Here is a 27,647-nt window from a genome sequence, read left to right as displayed (position 1 = left end):
GATGTGCTAGGCTTTTTATAAGGAAGCCAATTCCCTTGATAGGATCAGCATCTATTGTAAATCAATGCCTCATTTTCACCCTGAACTAAAAGGGTTGATTTTCACTTATTTTCTTCTCTTCTAAAAATAGATATTTTAGTTGTTGTGGTGTTGGTGTGTGTGTGTGTGTGTGTGTGTGTGTGTGTGTGTGCGTGTGTGTCTGCGTTTGGGTGTGTGCATACACACAAGGGAACATGCAGTCCTGTGCATGTCGTGGTGCATGTAGAAGTGAGAGGCAGTATGTGAGCGTCAGTTCTCTCCTTCCCCTTTATGTGGATTCTGGAGATTTTAGTCGCAGTGTCTGGACTGTTCAACACTGGCCACATCTACTGAGCCTCACTCACACCCTTTCTTTTCGTTCATGTTGGTAATTGTAACTCTTTGCTTCATTTTCATCTTTTGTTCTATTATGTATTGATTGCTTTTCTTCTCGTCAATGACTAGGAGTTAGTGTAGCACAGGTTTTTAGTAAAAATAAGCTTACATTACAGAACATTTAACATATGAGGGTGAGATTAGTGAATAATGACCAGTTTTTTTGTTGTTGTTGTTTTTGTTTTTGTCTTTGTATGCTTAAGAGGGTTACTTGGAGACGTTTCCTTTTATGTTCAGTTTTTCATTGTAAGTCATCACTAGAAGGCATTAAAGAGGATGATTATTTAAAGATGGGTGCTATGTGGTTTCTTATTAGATAATTATAAACAAAGAAACAAACAGATTATATACCAGTATGCATAATAGAAATCGTTAACAATGGGTAATAAGATTTGGTACAAAATATAATTATTTATTTTGGAATGACACAGCCGAGCATAAGTATAACTTTGAGAGTTATATACCTTTGCATGGGCAAAGATACACACACACACACACACACCACACAAACACACACACACACACACAAAGAAGTAGAAGAAAGCACTATAACTAGGGAAAACACATAGTTTTGTCTTGTCAATATTTAATGTGATCGTACTGGGTTTGACCCTCAGCAGTTTACTATGTCCTCCCTTCCATTACTGACTTCCTCCAACTCACGCTCCACTAGTTCTGTATATTTACATATTTAAATCAGATGATCCTTCATATGCAAAAGCAGCACACAATGCTAGAGTTCCTTTTTAAAAAAAGGCAATCTCTCTAGAAGAAACAGCATTCAATATTCTCTATGACTGGAGAGAAACTTGGACTCTCAGTGATACAGCTTTACTAGAACTTACTGTGAAAAGGATGTCTGTTTTGTTTATCTTTAAACATCTGTCTCCTTGCTTCCTGCAAAACCTCCAAAATCTGAATTTCATGACTATGCAAATGCCTGATCCTTTGGGTGTAAATCATCTAGGCAGAAATTGATTCTAAGTCATTAACTAATATAGGCTCTGCCTGTAATAGACACCTGATAATTTATTCACTTGTTTGATTTAAGGAAAAGTATACAACTTTGGATGTATACTACTTAATGATTCATTTTCAATTAAATTTCCAATTCAAAAGTAGTAGATTAAATGTCTAAAAATACCTTACTCACTTTCAATATCTGTCCTATGGTCGGTTTTAGATTTTTTCTGTTCATTATTCTTTATTAATTCAAATGCCAGACTTTATTTAGATTTATATACAATATACCATATCACGTCCCTTCATAAATCTGGAACACCAAAATAGAACCAAAGCTTTATTTCCTATTTGCTGTTGTGTATTACTGCAATAATTGAACATTTATTTTCATCTAATAGACTATTATTCTTGTTTTCCTAATCATGCACTTTATATATGACTAGACTGAAAGGGTAAAACATTCTCTGATTCAGTCTATAAAGTGCTGTCAGCATACAGCCTTCAGAAGCTAGAATTATGATATAATTAGTGCATTCATGATAAACTAATTAGACAGCATATGTAAGACAAATAGTTAGAAACTTTTATGTTGCATAAAAGTTTTTTGAAAAGCAAAGACCTGACTATTTCTTTCCAGAATAGATGACACTTCGATATGTAATTCCAAGGAAACACACTGCCACTTTTATTTATTGTGATAAAAAGCAAGTTTGGAATTTCACTGAAAAATATGTAAGCCATTCATTCTCTAATATTTTTCTGAGATCAGTTTCCGGTACCAGGCAGTATCTGTAAGAACATATTTATGAATCCAATTATAAAAGTACTTGGGAAGAAAGAGACAAATGGAAGGGAAGTGGGAGTTGGGCAGTATATTAACATTAGAAAATCGGTTAGTATTAAATGTAAGAGTTACTTCCCGAGGACAAACATCACATTTCTATTGGCTGAGGAAATCAACAGAGAGAGAAACAATTACAAACCCACTGCCCTGTCCTAAATACTTAAGATGTTGTATATTTCCTATTTACTTGGCCCTCTAGACATTTTAGTGATATTATTTTACATATATTATTTATATCACGCACGCACTCACTCCCACACACAGTTTTAAAGTACAGCAGCACTATTATGGACAGTAAAGTCTATGCAGGAATCTGGGATAACCACAGATTTAGTTACTATGGCACAATTGTGCCAATATTATGGAAACGTGAGCTTTTCCTACAGGACAATTAAAACAAGCTGGTACAAATTAAGCACCCTTCCCTACCTCCAGTAAACAATCTAGGGATTGTGAGACAGAAACAAAGTTTTTGTTTTGTTTTTCTGAAGCACTACATGTGAACCATTTCTTTTACATGTATCTCTGCTAAACTCACGCTGCAACTTTTCCTTCTCAATTCTTCTTTTATTAAGTATTCTTATAAAATTACACCAATACTTTCCTACAAATGTTAAGGTACAAGTGTGTTTATAGTCAAAATATATTTCAAAGTAATCTCTTATGATTAAAGTATCCCTCATTTTCCCATTTATGCACTTTATTCTATGGCAGAGTATAAGCTTGGAAAGCCAAGTTTAAGCAGGACTGAAATTTGGTTTTCTGTAATGTGGTCTTCATGTGTCCATCACTTAATAGATTTCCCTAAAGGTAGAAATTTACACACACACACACACACACACACACACACACACACACACACACAGAGAGAGAGAGAGAGAGAGAGAGAGAGAGAGAGAGAGAGAGAGAGAGAGGTGTATATACACGTAAACTTACCTATTTTTCTATTTTGTTGTACGTAGGATTCAATTCAGGATAGTACACATGTTACACAAGTACTCTACCTCTAACCTAAACCCTTTGACTCTTAGTTGAAAATTAGTGTTAAAAGATAAAGTTGAAAGTGGAGCAGGGGCTGTCCTTGAGCCTGTTGCCTACCTGACAGCCTGTGGATCCTGCACCTCTAAATGGATAGCACAGTCTGGCCTCAGTGGGGAAAGATGTGCCCCGTAACTTGCAGCAATTTGACATGTTGGGTGGTGGACGAGGAGGACATGGTGGTAGTAGGAGTGTCACCCAAAAAGAGGCTTCCCCTTTTAAGGGGAATGGGGAGATGATTTACATTAGGAGGTCCCGAGAAGATTTTTTGGGACAAATGTAGCAGGGAGCTGGACATGGGAAAGAGAAGCAATTATCATATTTTATATACTCCTTGAAAATCTCAAGAATGAAAAGAAATTTAAAAAGATGAATGAGAATGGCCTGCCGCATGGTTCAAGCAGTAAAGGAACTTACTGACAGGTGTGGTGACCTGTGTTTGATCTAGAAGGCCATATGACCAAAGGAGGACTGGCTACTGCACATTGCATGTCCTCTACATGCAAGCCATAGTGTGTATGTGTGTGCGTGTCTGCGTGTGTGTGTTTGTGTGTGTGTGTGTGTGGGTGTGTGTTGTGCGCGCGCACTCGTGCATTGACAAAATAAACAAATATATGTAAATGAAGATAATTAATTTATAAAATTAAAATGTGAAGATTATGAATGTTCATATATCTTAAATTTAAAAATTCCCAGTTGAGACTCTTAGCTAAAATGTCATTTATTTCTGTATTCATGGAAAAAAATAAACATACAGTTTAGTTATCTCAATTTTTTTTTATTTTCAGTATTATAATGACCGCAATGTTTATGTAATCACATGATATAGATTTTGTTCGTATATGGGGTACTTCTTTAAAAATAAATTCTTACTAAGGCAATATGAATAAACACTAGTAAGTTGCAATGTAATTGATGGCCATTGCAAGGAAAAGACTGTCAAATGGAGTCTTCAAAAACCAACCTGGGAATAAACAGGAGCAAGGAGACAGAGAAAACCGTAGCCATGACCTGAAAAGTGTTGCAGTAAAATTAAATAAGCTTTCTTTTAACTCGCACTAGTGCTGGTAACGTATGGCCACACGGCATCTGTGAATATTTTCACCTCAAACAACAAACCGTCTCACCTGCTAAGCTCCATCCCATATCACACTGCTGATGGCTACTCTCTGAGCCTAGCAGCAGCCTCTCTACCACAGATATTTTGCACTGATATAAATGTTACCATAGTCATGGATGATGACAACTGGTAAGACTGGATGCATTGCAGAAGTGAGAGACAGCATTACATATTCCCAGAAGACATAATGAGAATGAATTGATTTGATGTGGGATGTGAATGGAAGGGAAGTATAAAACCTGCATTCTTTTTCAATGGCTGACTATTAATGTGTCGTGTTATTGTATCACATTTTCTTTATCTATTCATCCCTTGAGGGGTAGCTAGGTGGATTCCAGTATTTGACTATTATGAAGAGAGCAGCAATGAACATTGCTAAGCAAATATCTCTGTGGTATGATGCAGTTCCTTGAGATATTTGCCAAAGAGTTCCCATAGGAATCTCCCAAACTCATGCTGTTGACAGGACTATAAGTTATTCTCCACAAACTAAAAGTCAGGCCCTGCTGAAGGAAACACATTGCACAGGGAGATGATGAGCTGGTGCCTATATAGAGCCTTCAACACTGTGTCCTATGGTGCAGGCAGATAATTTGCATGCTACACAAACTGAAACAAACACAACTCTGCCCACAAATGCTTTTGATCTGGGTTAGTGTCCTGCCTATAATAAGCGCTAGTGCAGTGGCAGCACAAAGCTAGTGGGAGTAAGTAACCAAGATCTGACTTGACTTAAAGGCCAACCCATGAGCCGGAACCAATCCCTGACACTGCTTGGGTGACCTATACCTGAGACCTGATAGTTCAGGAAAATCGAATACTACCATTCTTAACATAATAGCAATAAAATGACCCCTGTTGTCAGTCTTCTATACTCATTGATCAGTCCTTGTTCAGCCACCATCAGAAAAGCTTTCTCCTGCAGCAGATGGGAACAAATGCATACACCCAAAGCTAGGCCTTATTTAGAGATAAGAAACCTTGGAACATTTCCCTGAATGGATTCAAATCCCTCCCATTGGGTCGCAGGGGATTCTGAATTAGATGGGACAGAAAGAGTGAAGGAGCCAGAGGGTATGGAGGTCAACAAGAATACAAGGACATCTAAATAAACATGATCAATGTTCTTATGAACTCACAGAGACTGAAGCAGCATGCACAGGGCCTGTACAAGTCTACATGAGGTTCTTTGTGTATACATTATGGTTTCTACTTTAGGGCTTTTATGGAATTCCTGAAGGTGCAAAGGAGTGAGTCTCTATTTCTTGTGCCTTCTTTTAGGATCCTCTCCTTCTGTTTGTTTTGTCCAATTCCAATGTGTTAGATTTTATTCATACTACAGTATATTTAATTGATTATTAATCTTAGGATCCCACTTGTCCTCTAATGAAAGAACAGGGAGACAAAGAGGAACCAGAAGGAGTAGAAATGGGGGACCATAATCAGAGTATAGTATATAAGGAAATATTTTTTCAATAAAATAAGAAAAAAACAGAATTCAAGAAAATATCTCAATCAAGTTAAATAGTGAAATTATCATTAGAGTAATGTGAAGACATTGAAAAATATTACTGGTAAGTGGGAAATGTGCACTGAAAATCTTAAGTCTAATACGTATGCACAGGTGCACGGTGGTACATAATGTATACACACACACATGGTGCACACAAAGAAAAAAAGAGAGAGACAGAGATATAAAATTGACTCCCATTTAATCATGTCTGTCCTCAATCCAAGGTTTAAAACATGTACTAAAATAATAGAGCTTCAAATTTCATGAGAGAATATTTCTTTTATTTTCTTTTCAGATAATAATAAAATGATTTCTTTCTTTTCCTCCTTGCCAACATCTCCTTTCACTTTCAAATTGATGGCCTCCTTCTTTTTAATTGTTGTTACATGTATATATTCCTAAATATAGCCTTTCAGTCTGGATTATGGTACTAGTATGAATGTTTTCAAAATCAAAGACCTCGACATAAATACACATCCCTTGAGCCATTTTATATTTGACAAAGGTACCAATATATAAGGTACAGAAAGGAAGATATCTTCAATGAATTGTTCAGAGAAATGTATGTCTACAGATAAGCAGAATAAAATTACACCTGAATCTGTTACATTGCACAAAAACTAACTCTAAATATATCGAAGACCTAAATGTGAAACGAGAAACACTAAAAGTACTAGAAGAAAACAGAAGAAGAAACTAGGAACTTTCCTACATGACATAGGTGTAAAAGAGGACTTCCTAAATAGAACTCTATTTGCCCAAGAATAAGTGCCAGTACTGACAAGTGGGATTTCATAAAAATCATAAATTGGGACTGAACATCTTGTCACCTGCATATCTGACAGATAATTTGTACCCAAAATATAATAGAACTCAAGAAATACAGAACAAATACAACAACAGCAAGAAAAGAGTTACTTCTTTGAAAAAGGGGACCAGCTCAAGGGGAAGTCCCAAGGTCTTACACTATTACTGAGGCTATGGGGCTCTCACAAAAAGAGAACTATCATGACTGCCATCTAAAATACCCAACAAACAGCTGAAAGAGTCAGAACAGATATTTACACCCAGCCAATGGACAGAAACTGCTGACCTCTGTTGTTGAATTATCGAAAAGCTGGAAGGAAAAAAGGAGAAGGGCAACCCTATAGAATCACCAGCAGTCTCAACTAACCTGGACCCCCGAGATCACTCAGTGGGCTACCAACCAGGCAGCATACACCAGCTGATAAGGTCCCCAAGACATATACAGCAGAGGCCTGCAGGGTCTACACTCAGTCAGAGAAGATGCACCTAACCCTCAAGAAACTGGAGGCCCGAGGGAATGGGGAGGTCTGGTAAGGTGGGGGGTGGGGACATCCTCATGGAGAATGGGGTGGAGGGGGAGATATAAAATGAGGACTGTTCAGAGGGTGGACCAGGATAAGGATAAAATCTGGACTGTGAAAGAAGATTAAATAAAACTTCAAAAAAAAAAAAAAGAAAGGAAGAAAGAAAGAGAGAAAGAAAGAAAGAAAGCTGTTAAAGTTAGTAAAAATGGAATGTGATTTAGTTTAATTCCAATTTCTAATAAAATCTTAATATATATAAATGAAAATTTTAGTTTTTATAATAAAATTTTTAAAAAGAAAAAGAAAAATGGGCCAGGAATACTAATAACAACAAAACACACACACGCACACACACACACACGCACGCACGCACGCACGCACACACACACATGCACGCACACACACACACACGTGCGCACAAACGGGCACACACACACACACATGCACACACACACAAAACTGACATCTTTAGTCTCTTGCAGCTAAGGAAAATCAGTCAAAAACTTTGAGAATCCATATTAACCCAGAAAGAATGACAAGGATCAATAAAACATGACAGAACAGGGGAAGGGAGTAAGCAGGGAAAGGGGAGCTCTCAGGCACTCTTGGGGAGAGGACAAACTGGTGAAGTCACATTGGACATCGGTGTGAAGATGTCTTAGAAATCTAATGAGGATTCTTCCTCATAGTCCAGCCATACCATCCCTTGTCAAATGCACAAAGGCTTCCATGTCCGACTCCACAGATACTTGTTCAGCCATGGCTCTTGTTACTCTGTTCACAACGGTTATGAAACAGAAGCAACATAAATGTCTGTCACCCGATGGATGGATGATGAAAATGTGATACATGTACTGTGGAATACTATTCACTTGGCAGAAAAAGAAAATTGTGAACATTTCAGGTAAACAGATGGAATTGAAAAGATTATACTTTGTGAGTTAATCCTGACCTGGAACGACAGGAGCTATATATTCCGTCATCTTCACAGCTAAGTATATAGCCTAGAGTAACTAGAAATTAGCAATGTAAAATCAGTTTATTGCTATGATTGGGGGTTCGCACCCACATAAAAGGATATCACAGTCTGAGTTCTCTGATCAGGGAACTATGAAAAGGGAGCTATAGGATCATGTAGGTAAATACGGGAAAGAAGATAAGAACAATAGGGCTATCTATAAAGCCACAAAGAATTATACTCTTAGCTATTTACCTAAAATATTTATAATACACCTGATTATGTGCATAAATATTCATATCTAGTTTTTCTGGATGAGAATGTCACCTCCAATAGCCAAAGACCATGCAACAAAATTCTTTTTTTTTCTCATTGTATTCCTTTATTTTGAAGCAATGATGGATTGCACATGATATTCTTGTCATACAAGTCAAAATACAGTTCTGATTTTTTTTTTATTAACTTGAGTATTTCTTATATACATTTCAAGTGTTATTCCCTTTCCCGGTTTCCGGGCAAACATCCCCCTCCCCCCTCCCCTTCCTTATAGGTGTTCCCCTCCCAACCCTCCCCCCATTGCCGCCCTCCCCCCATAGACTAGTTCACTGGGGATTCAGTCTTAGCAGGACCCAGGGCTTCCCCTTCCACTGGTTCTCTTACTAGGATATTCATTGCTACCTATGGGGTCAGACTCCAGGGTCAGTCCATGTATAGTATTTAGGTAGTGGCTTAGTCCCTGGAAGCTCTGGTTGCTTGACATTGTTGTACTTTTGGGGTCTCGAGCCCCTTCAAGCTCTTCCACTTCTTTCTCTGATTCCTTCAACGGGGGACCTATTCTCAGTTCAGTGGTTTGCTGCTGGCATTCGCCTCTGTATTTGCTGTATTCTGGCTTTGTCTCTCAGGAGCGATCTACATCCGGCTCCTGTCGGTCTGAACTTCTTTGCTTCATCCATCTTGTCTAATTGGGTGGCTGTATATGTATGGGCCACATGTGGGGCAGGCTCTGAATGGGTGTTCGTTCAGTCTCTGTTTTAATCTTTGCCTCTCCCTTCCCTGCCAAGGGTATTCTTTTTCCTCATTTAAAGAAGGAGTGAAGCATTCACATTTTGATCATCCGTCTTGAGTTTCGTTTGTTCTAGGGATCTAGGGTAATTCAAGCATTTGGGCTAAAAGCCACTTATCAATGAGTGCATACCATGTATGTCTTTCTGTGATTGGGTTAGCTCACTCAGGATGATATTTTCCAGTTCCAACCATTTGCCTACGAATTTCATAAACTCGTTGTTTTTGATAGCTGAGTAATATTCCATTGTGTAGATGTACCACATTTTCTGTATCCATTCCTCTGTTGAAGGGCATCTGGGTTCTTTCTAGTTTCTGGCTATTATAAATAAGGCTGCGATGAACATAGTGGAGCACGTGTCTCTTTTATATGTTGAGGCATCTTTTGGGTATATGCCAAAGAGAGGTATAGCTGGATCCTCAGGCAGTTCAATGTCCAATTTTCTGAGGAACCTCCAGACTGATTTCCAGAATGGTTTTACCAGTCTGCAATCCCACCAACAATGGAGGAGTGTTCCTCTTACTCCACATCCTCGCCAGCATCTGCTGTCACCTGAGTTTTTGATCTTAGCCATTCTCACTGGTGTGAGGTGAAATCTCAGGGTGCTTTTGATTTGCATTTCCCTTATGACTAAAGATGTTGAACATTTCTTTAGGTGTTTCTCAGCCATTCGGCATTCCTCAGCTGTGAATTCTTTGTTTAGCTCTGAGCCCCATTTTTAATAGGGTTATTTGTTTCCCTGCGGTCTAACTTCTTGAGTTCTTTGTATATTTTGGATATAAGGCCTCTATCTGTTGTAGGATTGGTAAAGATCTTTTCCCAATCTGTTGGTTGCCGTTTTATCCTAACCACAGTGTCCTTTGCCTTACAGAAGCTTTGCAGTTTTATGAGATCCCATTTGTCGATTCTTGATCTTAGAGCATAAGCCATTGGTGTTTTGTTCAGGAAATTTTTTCCAGTGCCTATGTGTTCCAGATGCTTCCCTAGTTTTTCTTCTATTAGTTTGAGTGTGTCTGGTTTGATGTGGAGGTCCTTGATCCACTTGGACTTAAGCTTTGTACAGGGTGATAAGCATGGATCGATCTGCATTCTTCTACATGTTGCCCTCCAGTTGAACCAGCACCATTTGCTGAAAATGCTATCTTTTTTCCATTGGATGGTTTTGGCTCCTTTGTCAAAAATCAAGTGACCATAGGTGTGTGGGTTCTTTTCTGGGTCTTCAATTCTATTCCATTGGTCTATCTGTCTGTCTCTGTACAATACCATGCAGTTTTTATCACTATTGCTCTGTAATACTGCTTGAGTTCAGGGATACTGATTCCCCCAGAAGTCCTTTTATTGTTGAGGATAGCGTTAGCTATCCTGGGTTTTTTGTTATTCCAGATGAATTTGCAAATTGTTCTGTCTAACTCTTTGAAGAATTGGATTGGTATTTTGATGGGGATTGCATTGAATCTGTAGATTGCTTTTGGTAAAATGGCCATTTTTACTATATTAATCCTGCCAATCCATGAGCATGGGAGATCTTTCCATCTTCTGAGGTCTTCTTCAATTTCTTTCCTCAGTGTCTTGAAGTTCTTATTTTACAGATCTTTTACTTGCTTGGTTAAAGTCATACCGAGGTACTTTATATTATTTGGGTCTATTATGAAGGGTGTCGTTTCCCTAATTTCTTTCTCGGCTTGTTTCTCTTTTGTATAGAGGAAGGCAACTGATTTATTTGAGTTAATTTTATACCCAGCCACTTTGCTGAAGTTGTTTATCAGCTTTAGTAGTTCTCTGGTGGGACTTTTGGGATCACTTAAATATACTATCATGTCATCTGCAAATAGTGATATTTTGAACTCTTCTTTTCCGATCTGTATCCCCTTGATCTCCTTTTGTTGTCTGATTGCTCTGGCTAGAACTTCAAGAACTATATTGAATAAGTAGGGAGAGAGTGGGCAGCCTTGTCTAGTCCCTGATTATAGTGGGATTGCTTCAAGTTTCTCTCCATTTAGTTTAATGTTAGCAACTGGTTTGCTGTATACGGCTTTTACTATGTTTAGGTATGGGCCTTGAATTCCTATTCTTTCCAGGACTTTTATCATGAAGGGGTGTTGAATTTTGTCAAATACTTTCTCAGCATCTAATGAAATGATCATTTGGTTTTGTTCTTTCCGTTTGTTTATATAATGGATCATGTTGATGGTTTTCCCTATATTAAACCATCCCTGCATGCCTGGGATGAAGCCTACTTGATCATGGTGGATGATTGTTTTGATGTGCTCTTGAAATCGGTTTGCCAGAATTTTATTGAGTATTTTTGCGTCGATATTCATAAGGGAAATTGGTCTGAAGTTCTCTTTCTTTGTTGGGTCTTTCTGTGGTTTAGGTATAAGAGTAATTGTGGCTTCGTAGAAGGAATTCGGTAGTGCACCAAATGTTTCAATTTTGGGGAATAGTTTGGATAATATTGGTATGAGGTCTTCTATGAAGGTTTGATAGAATTCTGCACTAAACCCGTCTGGACCTGGGCTCTTTTTGGTTGGGAGATCTTTAATGACTGCTTCTATTTCCTTAGGAGTTATGGGGTTGTTTAACTGGTTTATCTGTTGCTGATTTAACTTCGATACCTGGTATCTGTCTAGGAAATTGTCCATTTCCTGAAGATTTTCAAATTTTGTTGAATATAGGTTTTTATAGTAAGATCTGATGATTTTTTGAATTTCCTCTGAATCTGTTGTTATGTCTCCCTTTTCATTTCTGATTTTGTTAATTTGGACGCACTCTCTGTGTCCTCTCGTTAGTCTGGCTAAGGGTTTATCTATCTTGTTGATTTTCTCAAAGAACCAACTTTTGGTTCTGTTGATTCTTTCTATGGTCCTTTTTGTTTCTACTTGGCTGATTTCAGCTCTGAGTTTGATTATTTCCTGCCTTCTACTCCTCCTGGGTGTATTTGCTTCTTTTTGTTCTAGAGCTTTTAGGTGTGCTGTCAAGCTGCTGACATATGCTCTTTCCTGTTTCTTTCTGCAGGCACTCAGCACTATGAGTTTTCCTCTTAGCACAGCTTTCATTGTGTCCCATAAGTTTGGGTATGTTGTATCTTCATTTTCATTAAATTCTAAAAAGTTTTTAATTTCTTTCTTTATTTCTTCCTTGACAAGGTTATCATTGAGTAGAGCATTGTGCAATTTCCACGTATATGTGGGCATTCTTCCCTTATTGTTATTGAAGACCAGTTTTAGGCCGTGGTGGTCCGATAGCACGCATGGGATTATTTCTATCTTTCTGTACCTGTTGAGGCCTGTTTTTTGACCAATTATATGGTCAATTTTGGAGAAAGTACCATGAGGAGCTGAGAAGAAGGTATATCCTTTTGCTTTAGGATAGAATGTTCTATAAATATCCGTTAAGTCCATTTGGCTCATGACTTCTCTTAGTCTGTCGACATCACTGTTTAATTTTTGTTTCCATGATCTGTTCATTGATGAGAGTGGTGTGTTGAAATCTCCCACTATTACTGTGTGAGGTGCAATGTGTGTTTTGAGCTTTAGTAAGGTTTCTTTTACGTATGTAGAGTCCCTTGTATTTGGGGCATAGATATTTAGGATTGAGAGTTCATCTTGGTGGATTTTTCCTTTGATGAATATGAAGTGTCCTTCCTTATCTTTTTTGATGACTTTTAGTTGGAAATTGATTTTATTTGATATTAGAATAGCTACTCCAGCTTGCTTCTTCTGACCATTTGCTTGGAAAGTTGTTTTCCAGCCTTTCACTCTGAGGTAGTGTCTGTCTTTGTCTCTGAGCTGTGTTTCCTGTAGGCAGCAGAATGCAGGGTCCTCGTTGCGTATCCAGTTTGTTAATCTATTTCTTTTTATTGGGGAGTTGAGGCCATTGATATTGAGAGATATTAAGGAATAGTGATTATTGCTTCCCGTTATATTCATATTTGGATGTGAGGTTATGTTTGTGTGCTTTCATTCTCTTTGTTTTGTTGCCAAGACGATTAGTTTCTTGCTTCTTCTAGGGTATAGCTTGCCTCCTTATGTTGGGCTTTACCATTTATTATCCTTTGTAGTGCTGGATTCGTAGAAAGATATTGTGTAAATTTGGTTTTGTCATGGAATATCTTGGTTTCTCCATCAATGTTAATTGAGAGTTTTGCTGGATACAGTAACGTGGGCTGGCATTTGTGTTCTCTTAGGGTCTGTATGACATCAGTCCAGGATCTTCTGGCCTTCATAGTTTCTGGCGAGAAGTCTGGTGTGATTCTGATAGGTCTCCCTTTATATGTTACTTGACCTTTTTCCCTTACTGCTTTTAATATTCTTTCTTTATTTTGTGCGTTTGGTGTTTTGACAATTATGTGACAGGAGGTGTTTCTTTTCTGGTCCAATCTATTTGGAGTTCTGTAGGCTTCTTGTATGTCTATGGGTATCTCTTTTTTTTAGGTTAGGGAAGTTTTCTTCTATGATTTTGTTGAAGATATTTACTGGTCCTTTGAGCTGGGAGTCTTCACTCTCTTCTATACCTATTATCCTTAGGTTTGATATTCTCATTGAGTCCTGGATTTCCTGTATGTTTTGGACCAGTAGCTTTTTCTGCTTTACATTATCTTTGACAGTTGAGTCAATGATTTCTATGGAATCTTCTGCTCCTGAGATTCTCTCTTCCATCTCTTGTATTCTGTTGGTGAAGCTTGTATCTACAGCTCCTTGTCTCTTCTTTTGGTTTTCTATATCCAGGGTTGTTTCCATGTGTTCTTTCTTGATTGCTTCTATTTCCATTTTTAATTCCTTCAACTGTTTGATTGTGTTTTCCTGGAATTCTTTCAGGGATTTTTGTGTCTCCTCTCTATGGGCTTCTACTTGTTTATTTATGTTTTCCTGGAATTCTTTCAGGGATTTTTGTGTCTCCTCTCTATGGGCTTCTACTTGTTTATTTATGTTTTCCTGGAATTCTTTCAGGGATTTTTGCGATTCTTTCAGGCATTTTTGTGATTCCTCTCTGTTGGCTTCTACTTGTTCTCTAAGGGAGTTCTTCATGTCTTTCTTGAAGTCCTCCAGCATCATTATCAAAAATGATTTTGGAACGAGATCTTGCTTTTCTGGTGTGTTTGGATATTCCATGTTTGTTTTGATGGGAGAATTGGGCTCCGATGGTGCCATGTAGTCTTGGTTTCTGTTGCTTGGGTTCCTGAGCTTGCCTCTCGCCATCAGATTATCTCTAGTGTTACTTTGTTCTGCTATTTCTGACAGTGGCTAGACTGTCCTATAAGCCTGTGTGTCAGGAGTGCTGTAGACCTGTTTTCCTCTCTTTCAGTCAGTTATGGGGACAGAGTGTTCTGCTTTCCGGCGTGTGGTTTTTCCTCTCTACAGGTCTTCAGCTGTTCCTGTGGGCCTGTGTCTTGAGTTCACCAGGCAGCTTTCTTGCAGCAGAAAAGTTGGTCTTACCTGTGGTCCCAAGGCTCAAGTTCGCTCGTGGGGTGCTGCCCACGGGCTCTCTGCAGCGGCAGCAACCAGGAAGACCTGTGCCGCCGTTTCCGGGAGCTTCAGTGCACCAGGGTTCCAGATGGTCTTTGGCTTTTTCCTCTGGCGTCCGAGATGTGTGTGCAGAGAGCAGTCTCTTCTGGTTTCCCAGGCTTGTCTGCCTCTCTGAAGGTTCAGCTCTCCCTCCCATGGGATTTGGGTGCAGAGAACTGTTTATCCGGTCTGTTTCCTTCTGGTTCTGGTGGTGTCTCAGGCACAGGGGTCCTGCCGCTCCTGGGCCCTCCCCCACGGGAGCCCAGAAGCCTTATACAGTTTCCTCTTGGGCCAGGGATGTGGGCAGGGGTGAGCAGTGTTGGTGGTCTCTTCCGCTCTGCAGCCTCAGGAGTGCCCACCTGACCAGACGGTTGGGTCTCTCTCTCACAGGGTCTGGGGGCAGAGAGCTGCTGCGGGCAGGGATCCGCGGGTGTGGGACTTCTGGTAAACACAGAACATGCCCGGTACTACAGGAATTCTGCTTCCCTGTGTCCCAAGCTCACCAGGCAGCTTTCTTGCAGCAGAAAAGTTGGTCTTACCTGTGGTCCCGGGGCTCAAGTTCGCTCGTGGGGTGCTGCCCATGGGCTCTCTGCAGTGGCAGCAACCAGGAAGCGCAACAAAATTCTTAATACCAGATACGAAAAGAGGTCTTTTAAGTTGTTGGACAAGGATGCCCAAAAGTCTCCCTAGACACCACCAGTTTATTTTCATTGTGCTTATTATTTTGCAGAAGGTATGTTACTATTTGCAGACAACACCGTGAACTTCAAAAGCAGAGCACATAGTTCCTTGAAGTAGAAATGACTTGAATATCTCACCTTTGAGGACTATCTTAATGGCACCAGATGGTGACACACAAATTGGATTTAAGACCAGATCATGTCTGGTACTGGAGATTAGCTATTTACTCCATTCTAGTGAAACCATGAATCTGGAAACATAGTAGATTACAACTACTATGTTACTAAATCGTCATAAAACCTCACAGCAATGTAAACATTTGTCCTTCTACCACAGTTAAACTCATCAAGGAAACTTCTCTTTGCAACAGATGAAGACTGTTACAAAACTCCACAAATAATCAAAAGCACAGTAGTAGAGCCTAGTCTCAGTGGGTACAGTCTCAGAACATTTCTACACATAGGGCTTAGGTACATTATGAAAGAGGGTGGGAAAGAGTGTGAGAGCCAGAAAATTAGACAGTTTTCCGTGAGTCAATGTCTCCTAAAAAATATGAGAAGCTATGCCCAGAGAAAGTCTTATCAATATGACCACCCAAATGTTAAATGACATCAATGAATATTGCAAAGTGGAGGAGGAAAGCCTAAGAGACCTCAGTCCTACAACAAGAACTATACGCAACTGAGGAGTACTGAGACTCCAAAAATTATTTTCTCCAGGGAAACTAACACCAATGGAAATGATGTCTGATACTGGAAACTAGCAGTTTACTCAGTGCTGATGAAGTCATGGATATTGAAGGAAAACCTACAACTACCAATTTACTAAATCAGCATAATCCTTAACAGCAATATAAACATTTATCCTTATATCAAATTATACCAAGAGTACCAAGTTATCAGTCCTGAAAACATATATATATATACATATATAATTATATATGTATATGTATGTGCATGTACATACAGACACACACACACACACACATATATATATATATATATATATATATATATATATATATATAAAACATTATACAGACTGAGCAGTTTAGGAATACATGTATAAACTTGTACACATATGCATGCAATAACAATTTATGAAAAAAAGGGGGGGGCATAATTTTGAAAGACAGCAGTCAGTGAGGGTTATATAGGAGCATTTGGAAGGAGAAAAGGAAAGAGAGACCTCAAACATAAAAAGGCTAAGAAATGATTAGGTGTTATTTTGTTTCTTGGTTTTTCTTTTAATCAATGCCATATTTTAAAGAGATTCACAAAAGAAGAAAATAATAGTTAAGAAAGATGGAAAAACCAAGGTAACAACAACAACAAAAAAAAAAAAACCAAAAACAAAAAAACACCAGATGCATTATTATCCTCTTACAGAGAATGCTGGAGTAAATGCAAAGGCTGCAAGGAGCTATTGACTCAACCATCTCACTTACCTGAAACAAGAGGATGTCAGAATACTACGGGCACCATGCCTGGGTGATGGATCTGTGGGAAGATGAGTGGGTATAGACAGTTTTTCCACCTAGTGTGACTTTACCAGTATATAAAAACTTTGCATTTACTATTTAAAGATACACGTACAGACTTTTCAATTTACTAATATGGTTTATGCAGTAGATATTTCAGATGAGTTAAAAAGAAAGTTTATTAGAAAAATAAGACATGATGTGTGAGTATGATAAAACAACTACTCAGATGTTTTAAAAGTCAATTAGCATTGCTTACTCGAGTAACTTTCCATTCTGTACCACAGAATGGCTTCAAAATTATCATAGTGATCACTCTTTCAGTCACCAGGGGTTGGGGTCACATGAATTGATTTTTAGTTTTACCCTATTTCCCCTAAATTACTTAATTCCCAAACACTCAAGGTTTTTAATTCCTTGGTTAGCATCTCAAAATTATTGTAACATCTGAAGATTAAGTTATTATGAAAAGGTGAAAAAAACTGGTAAACATTTGTATTAATATATGTTACTACCACAGTCTGTATTATGGTATGATTGAAAAGATTGAATGTAGTTTTTAAAAAAATAAATGTTCTCTACAACACAAAATAAAATGAGGTGAATACAGAAGTTCAAAATATGTGTAATTCATTTAGCTCTCTAGCTCTCTGTCTAAATATTATCTTCCTATTACCTATCCATCTATTATTTATCTGTAATCTATTTATCATCTATGTATCAATTATCTAATATCTATCTACTACCTAGCTATCATCTATTCTTCTATCTATCTTCTCTTTGTACCTGTGCAACACTGACAATTTCACTTATGTTTTACTTCTTTAGAAAATTAAAAGGTCTTAGGAAAATTCACCCAGAGGAATTTAATCAAAAGTGTTCAGAAATTGGTTTGTAGGTAACTGATCCTTTCTACACTAAACTTAAGAATCTGTGCAAGCATTTCTTTGGACATGTGTAAAAAGTGTTGCAAGGTTATAGTTAATGGAATCTCCCATCTGCTTTGTACTGCACATGATTTATAACAGAAACCCTGTTTTAGTATGTCAAGGACATCGAAATATGCAAGAGTTTATAAATTAAAGAACAAACTCAGAGCCAAAGACTGGAAAACTGTAGAAAGATTAATAATATCATTGGAAATCCAATTTGCCTGCACACAGAATCATATTTTCTGGGAGAAATATTAATATCAGAGATGTCTAAATTCGTTATTTAAAGATTAAATTTCAAAGGATAAAAAAGTAAGAACAAAAACAAAGTCAAATACATAAGAGCTAATATGAAAGCAACTGGGGAATCTTAGTGAGGAATGCATGACACATATTTCAATAACTCTGGATGTTGGTAAGATATAAAATGCTTTCCAGAGAATTTACTAAGGTTATTAAGTGAATATTACTTAAGTTAGGCAAGTAATATTTAAGATCCTAGGTAGAGCCAGAAAATGGCCAAGTGTCATAATATCTAACATACATACATAAACGCGCACACAAAAGATACACAAAACAAAATAAAAAGGTGAATTAAATCTTTCAAATGAGGCATGCACAGAACCTTAATCCTCAGGTAATGAAATTTTACCCTAGAAGAGCCCATTTCCCCTCTCCAGATATATACCTCTTGGTTCACCCCAAATAGTGTATGTGTACAAGCTCTTTTGTTGACTATCATCAAAGAGAGCTGCTTTCTCAAGAAGCTTTTTAAAAAAAAAAAAGAGGAGCTATAGCTGAAACCTTCGGAGGAGACTTCCTCCTTCTGGCGTTATTCACTGACTGACCTGTTCTATACTTCACTTCATCCTTACCAGCCTCTTGTGCATCTGTGCCTGGACACCCCCAGGAAGAAGGCAAAGAAAAATTAGGAGAGACCCTAGTAAGTACTGCCAATCTTTCAGATTTGAATGACATGACTAAATAAGTAGACTTTACTTGGCACATTGAAAACTTAGGATTTTACTTTTAATACAAAATTAACTCAAAGAAATCAGTAGCCTTCCTTTATGCACATGAAAAATGGACTGAGAAAGCAGTGAGACAGCAGGCTTCACAATAGTCACAAATAATATCAAATATGTTGGTGTACCTCTAACCAAGCAAGTGAAAGACGTGTATGACAAGAACCTCAAGTCTTTGAAGAAAGAAACTGAGGATGATATCAGAAGATGGAAAGTTCTCCCCTTATAAATCTGTAGGATTAACAGTGAAAATGGCCATCTTACCAAAACAATCTACATATTCAATGCAATTGCCATCAAAATTGTAACATCTTTACAAACCTTGAAAAAATAATAATCATCTTAAAAATCTCAGAATTGCTAAAACAATCTGGTACAATGAAAGAATTTCTGGACATATCACCAGCCCTGACCTCGAGCTGAACTACAGAGCAATAGTAATAAAAGCTGCATAGTACTGATCTGATACAGAAACAGACAACTTGATGAGTCAGATCAAACTGAAGAATCAGAAATAAACTCACATGCACATCAGTGGCTTGATTTTTGATAAATAAGTCAAAAACCATACAATGGAAAACAGAGAATCTTCAACAAATGGTGCTGATCTAACTGGATCTATGCATGTAGAAGAATGCAAATACACACATATTTATCACCCTGAACAATACTCAAGTCCAATGACCTCAACCTACACTAAATCTAAAGGGAGAGAAAATAGAGAATAGCCTTGAGTTTTTGGTACAGGAGAAAATTTCCTGAACAGTACAATAGATCAAGAACTAAGACCAACAATTAAAATAGGACCTCATGAAGCTGAAAAGCTCCTGTAAGAAAAAGGACCTTGTTAATAAGACAAAATGAGAGCCTACAGACTGGGAAAATATGTTCAGCAAACCTACATCAGACAGAGGACTAATACCCAAAATATATAAAGAATTCAAGACATTAAACACCAACAAACCAAAATAACTCAATTAAAACCTGGGGTGTAGGCTAAACAGAGAATTCTCAATGGAGGACTCTCTTATGGCTGAGAAACACTGAAAGAAATGTTCATTGTCCGTTAGTTATCAGCAAAATGCAATCGAAAAGATTCTTACATCCACCAGAATGACTGAGATCAAAAACTCAAGGCACAGCACATACTGGTAAGGATGCAGAAGAATGGAGCAATCCTACATTTGCAGGTTGTGAGGGCAAACTTCTCCAAGCACTCTGAATGACTTGATGATTTATCAAGAAATTGGGAATAGTTCTACCTCAAGACCCAGCTATAACATTCCTGGGCATATACACAAATGATGCTCCACCAACTCACAAGAACACCTGCTCAACTATTTTCATTGCAGCTCTAATCATAATACCCAGACACTGGAAACAACCTATATGTACCTTAAGTGAAGAACAGATAAAGAAAATGTCATTTATACAATGTAATACTACTCAGCTATTAAAAACAAGGATATAATGAATTTTGTAGGCAAATGGGTAGAACTAGAAAAATATCATTCTGAGTGACGTAACCTAGACCCAAAAGAATTTACATGATATGTACTCACTTATAAATCTGAATTAGCCATAATCTGCAGGATAATGCTGTAAACCACAGACACAAAGAATCCAAGTAACAAGGAGTGTTCAAAGAAATATGGTTGAATCATTCTCAGAAGGCAAAATAAAATCGAAATTGGAGGTGGGTAGAGGAAGGGAACTGGATGGGAGAAAGTTTGGGGACAGGAATTGGGTGAGGTGTGAGGTGAGGTTAAAGGAAAGCAGGGGAAAGAGAAAGCAAATTATCAGTTGGCAAGGGTGACAATGTCTAGGACATGCCAGAGTCCTGGTTTGGTGGTGGTATGTGAGGTGAGGAGGCCCCTTGTGTGGCTATGGGGGTGACACTAGATAAGACTTCTGTCGGTGAAGAATATGGATGCAGTAGTGGCTACTTTCTGCATCCAGGTTGGATGCTCAGTAGAAAGATAAGAACAGCACGCCACCCATAAAATCCTTAGAGTCAACATTCATTCTGCCTAGAAGATGTGTATTGTCAAAGGTAGAGCAGAGTTAGAAGGAATGACTAACCACTGACTTGTCCAAAGTGAGACCCATCCCATGGAAAAGAACCAAACCTTGACATAGTCTGTTATGTTTGCACAGAGGAGCCTAGCATAACTGTTCTCCGAGAGTCTCTGCCCAGCAGCCCATAGAAAGAGATGCAGAGACTCCCAGACACACATTAGATGGAGCTAGGGGAGTCACATTAGATTAAAGAGTTGGGGAAAGATTGAGGGACTCAAAGAGAAAAGAAAGAGACTTCACAGGAAGACCAACAAAGCCAACTAACCTGTATGCTGGGAACTCTGAGCCTGAACCACTAACTGAATAGCTAGCATGGGCTAAACACGAGTCCCTACACATATGTAGCAGATGTGAAGCTTGGTCTTCATGACAGTCCCCCCAAAACAATCGGTTCCCTGACTGTCAGTCTGGTTCCCCTAATTTGGCCACTTGTCTGCCCTCTGTGAGAGTATGAGCCTAGTATGAGCCATACTAGTGTGTAGTGTGGGTGATGCCTAGGCAGGGGTCACCCCTTCTGAGAGAAGAAGAAGAGGGAGAAATGTGGGAAGGATCTGTTTGAGAGGGTCCTGGTAGGAGTGGTGGATGATATTGGGATGTAAGTGAATAATTAAGGAGATAATTTAAAAATATTTTACTTTTAACTTTCATAAGATAATAAAACAATTTTTCTGACATCAACATTATCTTCATTTACTCTGCTCTTTGTTCACTAAATTGTGAATATGTAACATTTTATGTTCCAAAAATATGTATCAATTACACAAGGATTGGATCTTACCCTCCCCATTTCTCAGTATTTCCCCAATCGGTTTTGTCTTCTTAAAGGAAAGAAAATCAAATAGCCATTTTACACTATCGAAGATTCCATGAAGATATATACTCTATGTCTTTTAGCAATACCTAAACAGCATGAAGCTATAATTTGATTCCTTAATTTAAGCATCCCATTGAATGAAATAGGGGCATATAAATTTTATGTTTCAAAAGCATTATTTTGGGATGATTAATAAATAAAGATGTAAAATAAATGCCAACTTAGCAGTTACCTCTAATCATACAATGGCATATATAACAGTGGATTCCAGTGTAGGCGTTCTGTAGAATGCTGACCAGACGAACCATCGTTCTTCAGTTTTACTGCTGATGTTGTTTTGCTTTTGCAGAGGTCTCACCCCGTGAACTTACAAGCACACTTCCTGTAGATCAGAGCTTTTCAAATATGCTGCTCATACCTTTAGCAAAGTAATTCTTGTGACCTTGAATGCATAGTCCTGTTAAAAAAAGTCATATAAGGGAGATCTTTACTAAGCATCATAAATAATTATAAAAGTAATTATAATCAATTATTTTTAATCTCCCTTCAACATTCCAGTAAAAGAATCAGCTTTGTAAATTTATGAAATAGACATACTTATTAAATTTGAAATGAAAGATAACTTTGTAAAACTATTTTATACTTTGGGTCCTAGGGAGCTGTCAATAATTTGGGATAGATTGATATTTTGATTTCATACCTGACAACTCTAAGAATGCTGATTCTTATAAATACATGGTAAAAATGTCTTTATTTAGGGTGACTTCAGAAATTATAGAAAATATTATCTTAATCCCAAGCCAAAATTCCATTTTAATTTTCTTAGTAACCTTAAGTCAGAAACTCAAACACCGAATTTTAATATCAAACATTGTAATGCCATACAATTCCATCATACATGAATTTAATGTTTATGTGTGGAGAAATAGTGTTAGAAAAATAGTGTGAAGTCTTGGTTTTCCACAATTAAACAACTATATTTGTGTCCAAGCAGAAAATAGTACAGAAATGCTATGTCCTTTCGATAGGCTGTGCCTGGAGTATCAATGACTGCTGCTGCTCGTGGTGACTTGTGGAGTCTGGATGCAGTGTAGTGCTACAACTACAACATGGGTTACCACTGCCACAAATTACACCTATGAGCTGGATTCAACTTTTGGTCTAGCATAACTGTGCTCTGAGAGACTCTACCTAGCAGCCCATGGATGTGGAGACTCACAGCCAAAATTTTTTACTTAACTGACCATAGGTGACCACAATAAATTTCATAGCTACAGAAAACAAACAAACAGTGTACTGGGTCATTTAGCTTTGGCACCTCCAATTTCAGAAACTGGAACTAAGTTACATGTCTGCTTAATAGCATGCCTCTGCATTGTTTTAGGTGGGTCTGGCGTGAAGAATGTTGGACTATGTGTTTTCAGGGTCTGCACATAGTCTGCCTGAACATAGACTGCTTTGATCCTTCAAGTAATCGTTCAACATTAAAGAATATTACTGTCATCAGTGATAGTGACTAGGTTTGATGGCAGAATGTGGTCTTCAATAGAGGAATGGATACAGAAAGTGCGGTACATTTACACAATGGAGCACTACTCAGCTATTAAAAACAATGACTTCATGAAATTCTTAGGTAAATGGATGGAATTAGAAAATATCATCCTGACTGAGGTAACCCAGTCACAAAAGAATGCATATGGTATGTACTCACTGATAAGTGGATATTAGCCTAAAAGCTAAGAATACCTAAGAAAAAATTCAAAGATCATATGAAGCTCATAGAAGCAGGGGAAAGGGGTAAGGGAGAGGGCGGAAAGGGGGATAACATTTGAAATGTAAATACATAAAATATTCAAGAAAAATAAAATTATAAAACAAGAATATTCTTCACTTCCCTCTGCCTATAACTATTACTATGGTGGTGCATTAATGATATATCGAACCACCTAGATGTATAGGATTCTATAAGTTGATGTATGTCTTATTCTTAGCAGATAGTTTGTCAAAGAGTCTAGCCATAATAACCAAAGGAAGGTCTAGCCATAGATTCTGTGTTATTGTAAATTAGTACCTCTACAATAAATATCTAGTTGTACATTTCCAAGTAGCAGAAAACCTGGAGAAAACTTTGCCCCAGCCTGAGAGGCTATATCCCTCAAACTGCTCACCTTCTAGTCTGCCTTATTCGAGCATGAGAAGTATTGGGAAGTATTTGGTTTGAAATAACCACAATAAAGCATGACTTGTTTACACCAAGAATTCTAAGTAGGAGAGGGGCATCCATTTTGATGGATATTGAGTTAAATCTCATGGAAATTGCAGTCTCACAGACAAGGTTGTATTTTCTTTGTCAGCATTAAGATTTAAGCCTAGTGAAGAATGACTTTTTCTGGGAGTCATACTCTCAGAATGTATAGCAACTTGATTAAGTGTGAGAATGCCTGTGGGAGCTGAGCACTGTAAAATTCAGGACTCAGCTCCATCCTCCATTCCAGACAAGTTCATTCTGAATGACAGCACTGGCATTTATCTGTCTTTTCATCCTGAAATGCTTAATAAAAATCAATAAAAATTCGTTGTCTTGAATTAAACATCACATATCATAAATAATTCTGTACAGAATTACAAATACGAGGTGCATTTAGGAAACAGTGTAGCATGCAGTTTTGGTCAGGGACAGAGAAAATCAGAGGAAGGAAAGATCTTCCATGTACGGGATTTCTTTTTATTTCCTTTATCTGTGGCTCTACCTAAGCGCTTATGTTTTGCTTCATAATATAATGTATGGAATTGGGACAAAATTTTAAGAAGGGTTTCTCTGAGCTCACTGCAGAATGGCAGCTGCATTTAGGGACTGCAGAATGTCTGTTTTAGGTTTAGTTTGCTGCAGTCAGGCTGACTGAAAAAGTGATGTGCAGAGCCCTCTAGAGACTAGATTGCCGAACTGCATGTATTGCTTGCTTCAGTGCCGTCCTGTAATTGAATTATTCGGGGAGCTATAACACAGCTGTAAAGAGAACAAGGTACTCTTCTATTCCTGGAGATGTGCTTAAAATCAGTGTTCTCAAAAGCCTGATGTTTTGGCTATTTTCTTCTTAATGAGTTAATTAAGGTAAAATATGTTTTGCATTTGCTCTACTGCAAAAACAATGATTAAACAACAGCTGTTCAGGCCAAAAATATAAATTATCAATGTGTGCACAATATTTACCTTTAGAAAAACAGAGTGTTTACCTTCTGCCAAGGCATACATTATCTCTCATTTAAAATATCGTTGGAGTTACACTAATTTTCTTTTTTTTAAATTTGAATTTCTTATTTTCAAACCCTTGTCCGTGGCTGCAGCCTCCCTCAAATGTTCATTCATTCTATGAAAATGCATTAAAATCCATATAACATGCTTTACACTGTTATAAGCATATTTTACAACCAGATTTGTATCTTCATTTGAACTATTTTGAGCCCGATACAATAAAGTTATGAATTTCAAATATTTGCTGCTACAAAGAAAGAGATAATTTAAACAATTAGCAAATATTTCTCAAATACCTCTATGACCCAGTCTGACCAACTTGTGTACATGAGTGAACTAGACATTAGTGTCTTAGGTTTCTCTAAACAAAGAAAACCAAAAGGATGAATGTGTGTGGGATTGTGTGGGGATATGAATGTATGTGCGTATATGTGTGCGTGCATGCATATACATGTAGATAGAAATAATGCAAGCTGAAAAGAAATAATTTATGATGGATGTTATTGGGTTCATAAGTTCAAAATCTTCAAGAAAGACTGAAAGGCTGGAGACATCAGGGACTACTTAATGCTGAGGCTCTAGTCGAAGGCAGTGAGGTGCCTTCTTTAAGTCCTCAATCAATTAGATTAAGTGCATCCTCATGTTAGGGGGTCGTATGTCTTATTTCATTTTTACCACTCTGAGAGGTACATTTGGTCTATGTGTGTAGCTCAGCAGTTGAATACTTGTTTATACAAGGCTCACAAGGAACAGCATTTGATCCCTACCACAGTAAAATTAATTAATCAAGGATGCTTTCACAGCAATATTAAGATTGGTGTTTCACCATTAAGTGGGTGGCATAGCACACTCAAGTCCACACATCAAATTCACCATCACAGTGTTTTTACAGTGTTATATAATTCACTAGTTTTTAATGAACCAAACCCAAACAAATGAAATCCCAAAATCACATAGTACACAAAAAAGAAATGTAAGTATAAAGACAATAGTAGTAATTATGTAGAAATTAGGATTTTGTTGTTTTTTATTATAAATTTACCTAACTACTATAAGAGCAGGTTGCAATGAAACACTTGTCAAATGACTGTCTTAATCTAAATAGCACTGTGCAATGTCGAGTCTCCTTAGTAAAGATATTCTCTTACTATCCGTTTCTTGTTAAAGAATAAATCTGAACTTGAAATTTTAGGTTATCTTAAGTGTCAATTATTGACTTAAAAATATGTCTTGAAACCCAGTGGCCCAATAGAATTTGAATATGCAAACTATTCAGTGAAAGTGAGACATATATATATGTGTATATATATATATATATATATATATATTGACAAAGAAATTTGTAATAGAACCATGATAATGTAGAAAGATCAAGTCAATAGATCAGCTCTAAATATCAGAATAAAAATTAATGGAAAAGTCAGTCAACTTTCTCTGTTACTCTGTCCTGTGAGAAATAAAATGTCATAAATTTAATTAAATTATGTGCTTTTCTAGAATGACTGCTAATTATGCCAAAGAGTAATCAACTGTAAATTAATATATTTGGCAATGCCCATATATGGTAAGCTGAATAAAAGGGTAAGTATTACGAGTCAAATTTAGATCTAGTGACCTTATGAAGAGAGTCACTTCTGACATCTTGGTAAAAGAATGCGAAACATAGACAGTGGCAGACATTTGTTGTACTTTAAGCTGGCACATTAAGACTTATGTCTCCTGACATTGCCGCCCCTTCTCATCAAAGATTCTCAAATATCTTATATTAGTAGCTTGCCTCTAATTTGCACATGGCTTATTGAGACAACAATAACAAAAGATCTGTATGTTAGTCAGATGATTTTTCTATGCCACTCATATGTCACAGACTTCTATAATCGAGGTCCTCATATACTTACTTGTGTGTCACCATTGGTGACTTTTGTTTATCCTGACTTTCATTTACATAAAATCTCAAAATATGTACCATGTTAATATCATTTATACTACTACTACAATTTTTATTACTATCATTATTATTAAAACGTTTTCAACATTTCCTCAAAATTCTTTATCAGAAATTTGTAGTTTGTATAATTCCATTTACTTTTTAAAGTGTTGTATTTTACTTACGAAAGAAAGCGCTCGTACGTTTGTGCAGGGCTGTATACACCTCGAAGTGCTTAGGAAGTCCATAAGACTGTTGTTTTAACAAAAAAAATTCATCTGTTCGACTTTGCCAATAAAGATTCAGGAGCTAGATACTGAAGTGAAAGCCAACTAGTTTCAGAGAAACAGAGAAAGCACCCCTGACCTCCCTCCACAGCGGATAACCCGAAAAAGGACACACTCTTCCTCCGCTCTGTCTCAAAAAAACACTTGAAACTGAATGTCCCTCCCTTCTACTTCCTGTTTCCTGTTTGCCTCTCTATCCATTCTCACAGCTTCCTCTTACTCTCTATGGTTTTTTTGGTTTTGTTTTGTTTTTTGTTTTGTTTTGTTTTGTTTTTTTGTTTTTTTTAACATTCGCTCCCTGTCAACTGATTGCTTGCCCTGTCTCTTGATCTATGCTTGGATTTAATTAATGTTGTTTAAAATAAACAGGAATGTCTTGGATTGAAGGTACCTGCTAAAGCAGTAGCGCACCACAGCTACA

General features: G+C 37.5%; 1 long non-coding RNA gene across 1 annotated transcript in view; it reads right to left on the bottom strand.

Annotated features, from left to right (window-relative positions):
- LOC147996235 (uncharacterized) overlaps positions 1–27,378 on the bottom strand; it is a 158,949-nt gene extending 131,571 nt beyond the window's left edge. Inside the window, exons 1-3 of the long non-coding RNA XR_015671634.1 lie at positions 27,125–27,378; positions 21,992–22,216; positions 16,877–16,928 (exon numbers count right to left, since the gene is read on the bottom strand). This is a non-coding gene — a long non-coding RNA (uncharacterized LOC147996235). The remainder of the gene's footprint in view (positions 1–16,876; positions 16,929–21,991; positions 22,217–27,124) is intronic.
- Between the last annotated feature and the right edge of the window lie 269 nt (positions 27,379–27,647).

Source organism: Rattus norvegicus, chromosome 2 (assembly GCF_021556685.1).
Source record: "Rattus norvegicus strain SHRSP/BbbUtx chromosome 2, alternate assembly SHRSP_T2T, whole genome shotgun sequence".
Classification (NCBI taxonomy): Eukaryota; Metazoa; Chordata; class Mammalia; order Rodentia; family Muridae; genus Rattus; species Rattus norvegicus.
Note: the sequence above shows the minus strand (reverse complement) of the source record. Positions and strands in the feature narration are given on the sequence as shown.